Genomic DNA, 13,359 nt, shown 5'->3' on the forward strand with positions numbered 1-13,359 from the left:
ATCAGCTCAAAAGTGAGACACATAATTTTTGAGTCACTACATATTGGTTACAAATTTATAATTAGGCATAATCAAGAATCTTTTCCCAAAATTGACTTCCCACAAAAAGTCAGAGTCTGCTAATTGGAAAACATCTTTAGCTAATGACGTAATTTGTTTGTGCAAGATTCAGAATATGCTAAATGTATTGTTGATACCACTGTTTAGTTACTTTAGTAGTGTCATTAACTTATTTTTAATTATACATTTATATTAGTAATAAGACAAACTTTGGGATCAACCAAAAATAATTTTATTGACAAAATTCTTGCAACTTGTGAATAATATAATAGGAGTCCATGTTCTAAAATTTGAAGTCTTAAACAATAGAAGGAAGCGGCTAGAGAAATTAATGCGATACCAATTTCTACTCAAAGTTACTTAGCAACCAAAAACAAAGCCCAAAAACAAAAAAAATCATGGGTATCTCTAGTCTTATTTCCTAATTTTCACCAACTTTTCATGTGACTCATATCATGACTCTAATATTAATTTGGTGAACAAAGCAACATTGTAAGTAGTTTAAAGTTTGTCAACTGGGTGGTCAATGGGCGTGCATGAGAGGAACTTGATACATAAATTTTCAGAAAATTAAAATTAGAAGGGAAAAAGTGTCTAAATGCAAAACTAGATTAAAAGGTGTTGTTGTATGCTTTAAAAAGGCGAAGGAAAATATGAACATGACAAATGCTATGAGTTACAGACCACTCTCAATATCAGCCACTTTTTTATATCTAGCATTATCGTACCTTTTTATCCTTATTTTTTTTATGTATTTTTATCCCCTAATTTATAGATACTTTCTGAATTATTTAAAATTCATAGCGATATAACTAAAGTTGGGATAGTGTTATACACATCCGTAATGTTACAGGCGTCTCTCACCTAACTATTTCTTGAAAGATAAGTTGGGTATACTAATAGTCTAATACAAGACAAAGCCAATAATTCACCTAATCAAAGGGATATAAAGTTGTTATTTGTCATACATACTATTCATAACACTCACTCACACATTTCACTTCTTACCTTTTGCTTCTTAGGACAGGATATAATAATGACATTTACATCTTATCTTTCACTTCTAATGACAAGATATAAAATTGACCATCATATAAAGGCAGTGATTAAAAAGGGTGAATGTTTTTCACAATACATGTGCACTGATAAAATGGAAAATAGAGTTGTACTTATACTAACAAAATGGAAAATAATAGAGTTGTGGTTATACCAACCACCATGACACTCCGAAAGAGAAGTTGAGCTGATGATAGAAACCTCTGTATTTCGTATTCGGATAAGATATTAAAATCTTTTCGAGCAAATCAGCACCTTAGCGTTTGCTTCATCTAGAATAGATTCTTCTCTCTCCTTGAGAGCACTTTCTCTCTCTAGCCAGAGAGTACAATTTCCCCCAAATGGGTGCTTTTCATAAAACATTACAAACAATTCAAATTGCAATTCACAAGGCTGCCAGTACCATTGATTTCAACAAAAATTTTCCTTTACGTAAATTAGACCACCAGATTTCGACTAATTTCTAAGGGCATTGATTAAACCTATAGTGTGGTAACTGTGTTATCATGAATCTGTGGAAGATTATTATTGAAGTGACCTGCTTGGAAGGTAGCCGATGGTTCTACTTCGAAGACAAAAGCGGATCTCCCTAGGACGTCTCTGCCCTCAGATCTACTTTTCTGTTTTCTGCGTTACTCTGTTTTAGTTTAGTCTAGATCTACCTTTTAGCTTGTGTTTTTTTGTTAAGGATTTTTGTTTTGTTTTTTATCCTAAAGTTACCATCAATTGTGTCTTGGCTGAATCCTTCACAGCTTTTCTGGTGTATCTCGTTCCGATACAGGTGAGTTGGGCAATCATACTGGATGAGTAATCTATTGGGGAAACCAATAAGGAATGTATCAAGATGGTTGAAGAAGTGGAATAAGTCCCGAGGAAATTTGTTTTGTCAGAAAAGGAGACAAATAGAGGGAGATGATGCTATACAAGGTTTGGCAGAATGTAGGAAAAGCATTATTAGGAAAGTTGCTGGTGACAAGGTTGCAAATTTAGCAGGAATGACAAGTTTTACAAATAATATGTGGACGTTCGCAAAAAATCTTATAGTAGTAGAGATTGGAGTAAATTTGTTTCAGTTCACTTTCACAAGCCTTCATGATAGAGATAGGGTTTTGGGTGGGAGACCTTGGGTATATGACAACCAACCATTGGTGGTTCTTCCCTAGAGGGAGGGATTGGAAGGAGAATCCAAGGCATTTAATTCAACATGGATTTGGATTCAAATCTGGAATCTGCCTATTCATTGATAACAAAGGATGCTGGAAAAAAAATTGGGGGAGTATTTTTATCGGTCAAGGAGGTAATAATACCAAATGGAGGGAGTAAGGGTGGGAAACATATTAAAATTTTGGTTGAAATTGATCTGACCCAGCCATTGTTAAGGGGAACGATGGTGAAATTGAATGGGATTATCAAATGGGTAGAATTTCGATATGAATGTTGCCCGGACTTTTGTTATTGCTGTGGAATGATGGGACATAATGAGAGGAATTGTAAGGACAACGGGAGAAACATACAAAGAGAAGCTCAATATGGGGCATGGATGAAAGCTAGTAACCCAAGGAGTCCTGTCAAGAAAATAAATAGACCATCTCGTATGGAGAATAATAGTGGAACTATGGAAACACAATCCCAGGCAGGAAAGGAAGGAAACTCAAATTTTATGCTTACTTGAGGTAATAGTGATCATAGTAGTGATAGAGCTGAGGAACGGAGGTCTGATAACATGGCAAATGTTACGTCAGGAAAAGGAAATATATTGAGTCAGAACCTAAGGGAAGGACAAAAAAAGGGTCAGGAGAGTTTGCTAGGAAAGGATCAGTGCCGTGTAGTTGGAGAAGAAGATAGGAATTTGCAGTCAAATAAGATGGAAATGAAGAAACATAAGGAGGACCTGGAAATGGGGAAAAACAGTGGGGACAACATAGACGTAAATGAAAATAAGCAGTATGATATAATGTGGATTGATGGCCCGAATGAGTGCAGGAAGAATAATGAAGTTGGGGATAAGGTATGTGCACTTAAGATAAAAGACCATGGTAAGGAACCAGAAGATAAAAAATGGAAGGAATGCAGAGGAGAGAAGATAGGTAAATATAAGGGAAGCAAAGGATGGAGGAGACTGGTAAGGGAAGTTTGACGTAGGAAGCCTTTGTCAGATTGGAATGGCAATACAGAAGCAGGGAAAGGAAACGGCAAAAGAAAGATAGTAGCTACTGGTCTAGAAGGAGATACCAGTAAGGGGGGAAGATGAGGTACGGGCTAAGGTCAGAAGGATAGAGAACCAAGAAAACATCAACTGCATGTTGGAGGTGGTGGAGTCCAACCTAAATGGGGCTCTCAGGTCTCTATGAATGCTCTGGTGTGGAATTGTCGAGATGTGAGGAGCCCTTTGACTTTTTCCCAACTTGAGGAGACTGTGAAACTCCACTCCCCTAGCATCATTTTCTTATCAGAAACAAAAAATAATAAGACATACATGAATAGGATAAAAATGAAGCTAAAATATGATTCACTGTTTGTCGTTGATCCAGTGGGAAAATCAGGTGGATTAGCAGCTTTTTCGAAGAATGAAGTTATAGTCTGTAAGGTCCTGTTTACTCAGTTCACTATAGAGTTGTTGATTGAGGATCAGGCAAGGGATATAAAGTGGTGGTTCATTAGTGTTTATGCAAGCCCAATGGATCACATAAGAGAGCAACAGTGGGAACTTATTAGCCTAAGAAAGCAACTCTGGGGAAGATACTGGATCATAGCAGGGGATCTGAATGATATAGTCTCAAATGATGAGAAGTGGGGAGGCAATAGACGATTTGAGGCGAGTTTCAGAGTATTTAGACATTTCATCAGGAGTAATCAACTAATTGATCTGGGATTTGAGGGTAAACCATGGACATGATGTAACAATTGGAAAAATGAAGGTGAAATTAAGGAAAGGCTTGACAGAATATTAGTGAGCAGAAAGTGGAAAGCTGAGTATGGAAGAGCCAGATGCATACACATCCACAAGGAAGCCGTAGACCACTACATGATGTTATTGAATATGGAACCATAATGAAGAAGGTGGAAGAAAAGATTCTATTTTGATAGAAAATGGTTACAGTATAGCGAAGTGGAAAAAGTGGTGTAGGGAGCTTGGGTCAAGGATCAGCAAGGGTCAAGGTTTTTCAAGCTACAAAATAGGATAAAAGAATGTAGAATGACACTGCTTGATTGGGATAAAAAACTGAAAAGTAATGCTAAAAAGGAGATTTAGGAGCTAAAAAAACAAATTTGTTGGATAAAGGAGAGGGGTGGGGAGGATAAAAGGAAGATCCTGAATGAACTGCACAAGAGTTTGGCTGATGCTTACAAGAGAGAGGAGATCTTCTAGGGACAGAAAGCAAGGATCAGGTGGCTTCAGGAAGGGGATAAAAACACTAATTTTTTTTCATGCTACTGTTGAAGCTAGAAGGAGGAAGAATGCTATACATACACTACAAAAGGAAGATGGTAATTGGTGCGAGTATGATAAAGAGATGAAATTGGAGATCACAAGGTATTTCGCAAACCTTTTCAATTCTTCACAGCCAGAGTCATTTGATACAGTCCTTGAAGGAATTCCACAATACATTACAAGTCAAATGAATGTGAGGCTAACAAAGCCTGTAGTAGAATAGAAAACCAAAAAAGCCGTGTTTTTCTTACACCCAAACAAAGCACCAGGTCCGAATAGCATGACTCCCATTTTCTTCCAACAATTCTGGAATATTGTTAAAGGTGATCTTATTGCCGCTATTTCTAGTTTCTTTCATTCAGGTAACCTGTTAAAGTCTATAAATGAAACTGTTATTACCTTGATTCCTAAAGTTGATGCCCCCATCCTAGTCTCTCAGTTTAGGCCTATAAGCCTCTGCAATGTGATTTATAGAGTCATATCAAAAATATTGGTCAACAGGCTTAAACCCTTCCTTAAATATTGTATTAGCTCCAACCAATCCGCTTTTATTCCTGGCAGACAGATTCTGGATAATGAAGTTATTGCACATGAGTTTATTCATTGCCTTCATAACAGAAGAACTGGTACAAACACTCACATGGCCCTCAAGCTTGACATGTCTAAGGCGTATGATAGGATAGAGCGGATGTTTTTGGCAAAAGTTATGCAAAAAATGGGGGTTTGTCCAAAGTGGATCCAATGGATTATGAAATGTGTCTCTTCTGTAACTTACACTTTTAACATAAATGGGGAGAAAAATGGCTATGTGAAACCAACTAGAGGACTCCGACAAGGGGACTTTCTATCTCCTTACCTTTTTGTAATCATCTCTGAAGGTTTCTCTAGCTTATTGCAGCAGGCAACGCAATGCAAAAGGCTAACTGGGCTTAAAATTGCTCAATATTGCCCTGCTGTGTCACATTTATTTTTTGCAGATGATACCTTGATTTTTTGTAAAGTAATAGAGGAAGAGGCACGAAAGATTATGCATATTCTCAGCACATATGGAGCAGCATTTGGTCAGATGATCAATGTGGATAAATCGGTCGTGTTTTTTAGTAAGAATACTAGAGATGATAGAAAAAATGCAGTGTTGGATATGCTGGTGGGCATAAAAGAAGTGCGGTAGAGTAAATATCTGGGTCTCCCTGTGGTTTTTAGGAGATCGAAGAGGCAGATTTTTAACTATATAAAACAAAAGGTGATGGCAAGACTAACTGGTTGGAAAGAAAAACTTTTAAGTCAGGCAGGAAACGAGGTGCTAATAAAATCAGTCTTGCTGGCTATGCCTACATATGCTATGGCCTGCTGCAAGCTTCCAAAGGGGCTATGTGTGGAAGTTTGTAAGGAGATGGCTAAATTCTAGTGGGAAGATAAAGGACAGGAACGGAGAGTTCACTGGATGGGTTGGTCAAAGTTGTCAGAGGTCAAAGGAAAGGGGGGCTTGGGCTTTAGAGATTTGATGGATTTTAACAATGCAATGTTAGCTAAAAAATTCTGGAGGATATTAACGAGGCCAAATTTGATGGTTAGTTGAATATTAAGAGGCAAATACTTCAAAGGGGAATCAATATGGAAAATGAAAATAAAGGCAAGTGATTCCTGGATGTGAAAGAGCATTTTGTATGCTAGGGAACTGCTGGAGAGTGGGGTAAGAAAAAGGGTTGTGGATGGAACTACCATAGATATTTGGAGGGATAGATGGCTCCTTAGAAGGGGAAAGGAATGATCAGATCAGAGAAACCAACAGAGTGCCAATTAGACAAAGTGAGTGAATTGATCCAAAATGGTCAGTGGAATGTGGAACTGCTGAAAACAGTCTTTGATAAGAAGGATTGCAGGAGGATTAGAAGAATACCAGTTAGTATTACTAACTGCAAGGATAGACTGGTGTGGCCATTATCAGCTACAGGGGAATATACTGTGAAGACAGGATACTTACTGGCAAAAGAGTTGAAAGATAAACATGGAATCAGAAGGGGACTAGGAGGGGACAGTAGTCGAAATGAACAAAATTCTGGTGCCTGGAATTTTCTTTGGAGTCTAAATATGAAGCACAAGTTGAAGCATTTCATATGGAAATGTTTACATGGAATACTACCTGTAAATGAAGTGGTGAAAAGCAGAACGGGAAAGGGTGATGATAAATGTGCATGCTATGGAGAGTATATAAAAACAATGGAGCATATGTTCTTCTTCTGCCAACATGCGGCACTTGCATGGAAGATTGCGCCTATCAAGTGGGATGGACTGAATGAGCTTAGGCAAAACTTTTGGCATTAGTGGAATTGTTTAATGGAAGCTAAAAAACGAAGAGAGGGCAAGGATCATATAGTACTCACAGTGAATATCCTGTGGCAGATTTGGGAAGCAAGAAACTAGTTTCATTTCAGCAAGGAAATGAGAGGTCCAGAGCAGATTATTAACAAAGCTATGCTGGAGTGGCAGGAATATGACAGTGGCAACCGAAAGGAAAATGTAAGAGATCCAGCAGAGGAGAACATGCGAGACAAAGGGTAATGGCAACCACCTCAGGAAGGAGTGATTAAAATTAACACAGATGCAGCCTTGAATAGGAAGATGGAAAGAGCTGGCCGGGGAATTCTTGCTCGAAGCAATAATGGTTCGGTAGTAAGTGCATGGGCTGGAGTTGAACAAAGTTGCAGTGATCCAATAGTAGAAGAGGCAAGTGCAATTAGAAGAGCTTTGGTTAAAGCAAAGCTGGAAGGTTGGAACAGAATAGAGATACAATGTGATTGTAAGGTAGTAGTAGATAAAATCATGGAAGAAAACAACCAAGATGCAAGAATTGGAACTATTGTGGAAGACATTATGAATATGAAAGAAGATTTTAGTACATGTTCCTTCTCTTTTGGAGGAAGAGAGGGCAACTATGTCAGTCATGAGTTGGCAAAATTTGACTTAAATTTAGTCACGGACATCTAGTAGAAGGACTCCATCCCTGCTTGGTTAACTAGTTTAGTCAGGAGAGATATGGGGGCAGTTGCCCCAATTTTGTAGCTGGTATTACTGTTTCTTTTTGCAATATAATGCTATGTTATCGCTGGAAAAAAAAAATCAGCACCTTAGCTGAAACTATATTTAACTTGTCCCACGTATTCAACATAAGTGCTCATTAATGTGTTTTCCATGGATCATGCCCACAATAGAAATGTCATACAAGAAAGTCCTAATAGAAAAAGGAAAGCATCCATGCAAAGTTTGCGAGTGTTTTGTCGCGCCCCACTTTTCGATCGTCGAATGTATGTGTGTGAAGTGTGGTGTGTGAACGTGTGCAAAGTAAAAGTAAAGGCCATGGGACTTTGGAAAGCGACGATTTGGCAAAAAAATAGTTTTTAAAAAGGGTTTTGAAATGAAAAGTTTGGAGTCGCCACTTGGTAATGGTTTAAGGTGTACCAAGTCACCCAAAAATGAGTTTTAAAGTCAAGTAGTAATAAACCCTTTTTAAAACGGCTCCTAGTCTACGTAAACCAAAGAAAAAGGTTCGGGAGTCACGTTTGACAAAGGGGAAGGCAAGGATAGAATCCAAGGCACCCCTTTGACCTAGCCAAGGCTAGTTGCGTTGATTTAATCAAAGATTTTCTTGTTTTAACCAAAGAATTTATTACATTTGAGTGCCCTACATGAATGCAAACCCTAGACCTAGGGGAATTGGGGGAAATTTCCCTTCAAAGGTTGAGTGGTGCCAAATCACATTAATTGTGAAGCCCAATATCAATCCTTTGAAGAAGTCACGAATAATGCAAGTGGGATGCAAATGAATGGAATGTATGCGTGCAATGTGAGGACATGAGTTTGAAAAAGAAAATAAATATGTAAATGAAAGTGTGCGCGTGAGTGGGCAATGTACGGTATGTGAAATGATAATATGAAGTGCATGTGTGCAAGTAATGATAAAAGTGTTCGTGTGCAAGTGAAGAAACTCAAGGGTGCACGTGTGCAAAAATGGGAGGAAAGGTGTTCATGTGCAAGTGAAAGGATAAAAAGGTGCACGTGTGCAAATGAGAGGAAAAGTGAAAGTGTAATGATGGAGTGGACTCAGAATGCATGAGCCTAGGGAATTCATGCATATTAGGACGGGGAGACCTAAATCGTGACTCAATTTGCCCTTTTATAGAGAGGATATAAGCGTGCTAAGGCTTTAGAAAAAGCCACACTCGTCTATATCCCATATTTAAGGGGACTCTTCAGGCAAATGTACCCTATGACTAGTATGAAATGCAAAAATCCTAAAATGGAGGGAAAAGGGGTTCGAGGGGCATGCAAAATGATAAAACTAAGAAAAATGCATGACATGTAGTGAACACGCAGATATGCACTATCGAAAGGGACAACCTAAGGGTCTAGCGTTGGACTAGCCCATTCTATGAATTCCGACTAGCGTTGGACTAGCGGAAACGTACATTCATCCATTCCATTCATTCATGGTTATGAAAGCAAGTAGACATGCCAAAATGCTCGTAAACACGTAGCACGTAGCACATAACATTTAGCATGCTCGACTAGATGCGAGGCCCTAACAAAGCAATTAAACATGTAGCAACAAAACAAGCAAACAAGGGGAAGGGGAAAATGGACCAGATGCTCTCCGAGCCCTATCTATTACAAGCCAAGAGGTGTACACATACCCCATAAAAGCATAAAGGAAAAGGGGAAATGGACCAGAGGCTCTCCGAGCCCTATCTATTACAAGCCAAGAGGTGTACACATACCCCATAAAACTTAAATAAAAGTAAAGGTAAGTAAATGCACGCAAGGAGATAAGGAAAGCGAAGTAGGCAGGCATATTCACATAGCACGTAGGAGCACATAGGGTCAAATGAAGTGCAAGTGAGGGATAGAGTGTACCTCCCTCGAATCGATGCCCTAATGAGGTGAAATTATCAATTTACCCTCCAAAATAATAAAAAGGTCAAGGTACCAATTTGTTTGGGAAAATTAAAGAAAATAGGCAAACACAAGCTCACTTGGTCATAAAGCCCCTAAAGTTACGAATTAAGTGCAATTGAAACAAAGCATGGTAGTCAATTGAAACAAACAAACAATGAAGTTGTAAAATTAAAAGCTACCAAGGACCAATTTGAGGAAATCATTCAATTGATTGGGCCATAGTAGGACAAGGGGAGACTCGGGGGGCCAAGGGGCAATATTTGAAAACCTTTCATGCAAGTTCCATGCAAGTTACGTAAACAAGAACTTCTGCAATAAAATTTTCGCATCTAATGAAACTTCCCTTTTGTAAACCCCATATCAAACTTCAAACCAAACCCAATTAACACTAACTCTCAGAACCCCTTGACAATTAAGCATTTTGATTAACACAACTCCATTATAAACAACAAACCATTAAAGTGAAATGAATAACCAAGAGAAGCATATGTTGCAGCAAAAGGTAACGCTTTCTGCAGTTTCATTAACGCAGATTCCCATCTAAATGCACAACTTTGATCTAAACTCTATCAAAACTCTAAACTAAGCAACCAAACAAAAACTTCAGCATCTAAACAGGCTAAAACTTAGCAAGATATTATGCAAAATCTAAAAAAAACATGCAAACATTTGATGTTCGAAAGTTGCTGCAACTGAAAGAGAGGTCTGCTGCATTTTTTTTTGTCTACAAATGAATTTAAGACAGCTTTGAGCATAACCATTTTACCTGTCCAACTTTTAACTTAACCAGCCAAGCCAATAAACTCCTCACCAAACATTGAAGGAAATTATGCAAAATGCTGGAGAATTTTATGCGACATGGTTCGGCAATCCTGCTTGTTCATTTTTCAGCAAAGTATTCTATCGCAGTCCAAGTATTTCAGTCCCCGAAACATGCAAACTCAATGTCACTCATCCAATTTCCTCTCATCAAGTAGATAATGAGACCCACTTTGTGGGCTGTTTTCGGGAAAGGAGGCAGCAAAACAGGAGCATAAGATGCAACTTTTCCTGATATGAGCATCTACTTCTAACCCAACATTTTCGAGAAAACATCTAAAGATTCAATCAAACAGCAAGCCAAATTCTTTCAACAAGATTTTCTACCCATTTTATTATTAGATGTATAGCTCCTAAGAATCATTTTCCAATCAGACAGCCGAAACTGACCATCTACTTCATTTAGCATTGAAACCCATGGACAAACTACCGTAAAAGGAGAAAACAATAACCAAGGAAACGTGAAAAAAGGCCTGTCTGCAATTTAAACTATTTTCTGGGTTTGCCTCTTTCAAACACACAAAGATTGATCATAGACGTCGAGCAGAACTCATGGATTCATTGGGTAAGATCCTATAGAAAACCTAAGCTTCTACCACAACCCAGTTCGGACCTACAGACTTTCTTCATCACACCAAATACGAAAACAACGAAACATTGCAGCCAATATCTCGGCACCGTTGATCCAAATTGCATGATATTTGACTTGCAAGAGATGAGGCTATTACCTGAATCGCAAAATGAGCCGTGGGATGACACTAAAAAAGGCTTGGCTTGTTCTGCCAGCTCTTCGAAGGACCGCCAGGGGAGGATGGTGATGATGACTCAGTCCCTTTCGTGCCGCCTCCTTTGCAATCTCCTTTCTCCTATTCAGGCCTTGCCCAGATCTTTCACTGCTTCCTTGCTGAAGTTTTTCCTTTTCCTCACAGCCCACCTTCCCTCCTTTCCAGCCGTCAAACTTTCTTTGCTTTTTCACAGCTGCCCCCGAGCCCCTAAACCCTCAGCTCTCATTTGGTTTTCTACCCAAACCCCGTCGTCCAAAGCCTCCTCTTATTTCAGATTTTTAGCCGTCACCCGTCTTCCTTGTTTTTTCTTTCTACCCCCACAGCCGCCTCACTCTTTCTCTGTATGCCCCCCCCCATTGCTGCCCTCAATCTCTCAGACCAAACCCTCAGCTCTCGATCCCTCTATTTCTTTTCCTCCTTTGCTGTTTTTGTGTTTTTCTTTTTGCCGTTCAACTCTCTCCATTCCCCCTTTGCGGCTGCTTGATCTCCTTCTTTTTATACCAGAAAACATCCTCCTAAACCCTTAAACATTCCCACATATTTGCAGCTTAAGGAGCCGCACAAGTCCTCCTTTGCAAGCTGCAAAAATTGCAGCTTGCCGTGACTAGCACCCTTTTTTTTTAACTTTTTTTTTTAACTTAACTCTTAATAAATACAGAAATGATAATAATAATAATAACAAATTGACAAAAACCAGGTAATAATAATAATAATGAAAATAATTTAAAAACTAACAACAAAAATGGCCATTTTTCCATCTTTTTTTTTCATTTTTCATTTTTATCATTTTTCATTTTTCCAAGAAAACATTGAATTAAAACATATATTTTTTTTGAATGCTTTTCTTTTCATTTTGAGAAATTCTATGCTAAAAACTTAAAAAATAATAAAACTATAAACTAAAAACTAAAAATCGAATAAAACTAACACGACAAAATAAAAAACTAAAAAAACTAATAGTAAATGAAATTACACCAAAAAATTGGTGTCTACAGTTTGCCCCTCTTTGTCTGAGTTTTGAAAAAAACTTGAGACAAAGAAGTAGACACCAAATACTTACCTGTTTTATTCGGCGGCGAACGTCACGAACGGTGGACGTTTTAAAAATGGGGACTGACCCCTTTGACAAAAATTTAAAATGAAATTGGCTTAGATGGGAAATTAAAGCGGGATTGACCCGAACAAAAAATTAAAACGGGACTGGCCCGAACAAGAAATTTAAAACGGGACTGACCCGAACAGAAATGTAAATGGGATAGACCCACGGGATAGACCCGGACAGGAATTTAAATGGGATAGACCCACGGGATAGACCCGAACAGAAATATAAAATTGGGATAGACCCACGGGATAGACCCGGACAGAAATTTAAATTTGGGATAGACCCACGGGATAGACCCGAACAGAAATGTAAAATTGGGATAGACCCACGGGATAGACCCGGACAGAAATGTAAAATTGGGATAGACCCACGGGATCTTTGGAATGTTGGCGGCACAAAATCCAGGCCCAACGTGATATTTAGAATGTTGGCGGCACGAAGTCCAGGCCCAACTTGACATTTGAACTGTTGGCGGCACGAAACTCAGGCCCAACTTGACATTTGAACTGTTGGCGGCACGAAACTCAGGCCCAACTTGACATTTGAACTGTTGGCGGCACGAAACTCAGGCCCAACTTGACATTTGAACTGTTGGCGGCACGAAACTCAGGCTCAACGTGACATTTGAACTGTTGGCGGCACGAAACTCAGGCCCAACGTGATTTTTGGAATGGTCAGTCGGATAAGACCCAATCCTGCCATCCAATTGGTGAAGAAATTGAATTTGATTTGTCAAAATACAAGAAATTAAATTTGATTTTCCAAGAAACAAAATTTTGAACTTGATTTTTTTGATTTTTTGAATTTTTCTGATTTTTCGAGAGAATCTTTTTTCCAAAAATAATTTGCCCCAGTGTAGGGCCCTTTTCCCTTCTTTCTTCTCTTTCTTCGGCATCGGCCTTCCACATCGCCAGATGCTTTTCGTCGACTTCAACTGTGAATACCTGCACAAGGCTTACGGGCACTCAAATGAGCGTGACTGATTTGAAAAAATGCATTATTTTGATTCTTGGACGAAATCCTCAATTGGACTACAAAAATATTTGTCCCTGTGTGGGCTTATTTTGCGAAATTTTGCAAATAAAAATTTTGCCCCAGTTTGGGCCCATTTGATTGCAAAAATTGGTTTTAGATGATTTCCCATTTACTTG

The sequence above is a fragment of the Coffea eugenioides genome, chromosome 1 (assembly GCF_003713205.1).
Source record: "Coffea eugenioides isolate CCC68of chromosome 1, Ceug_1.0, whole genome shotgun sequence".
NCBI classification, from domain to species: Eukaryota; Viridiplantae; Streptophyta; class Magnoliopsida; order Gentianales; family Rubiaceae; genus Coffea; species Coffea eugenioides.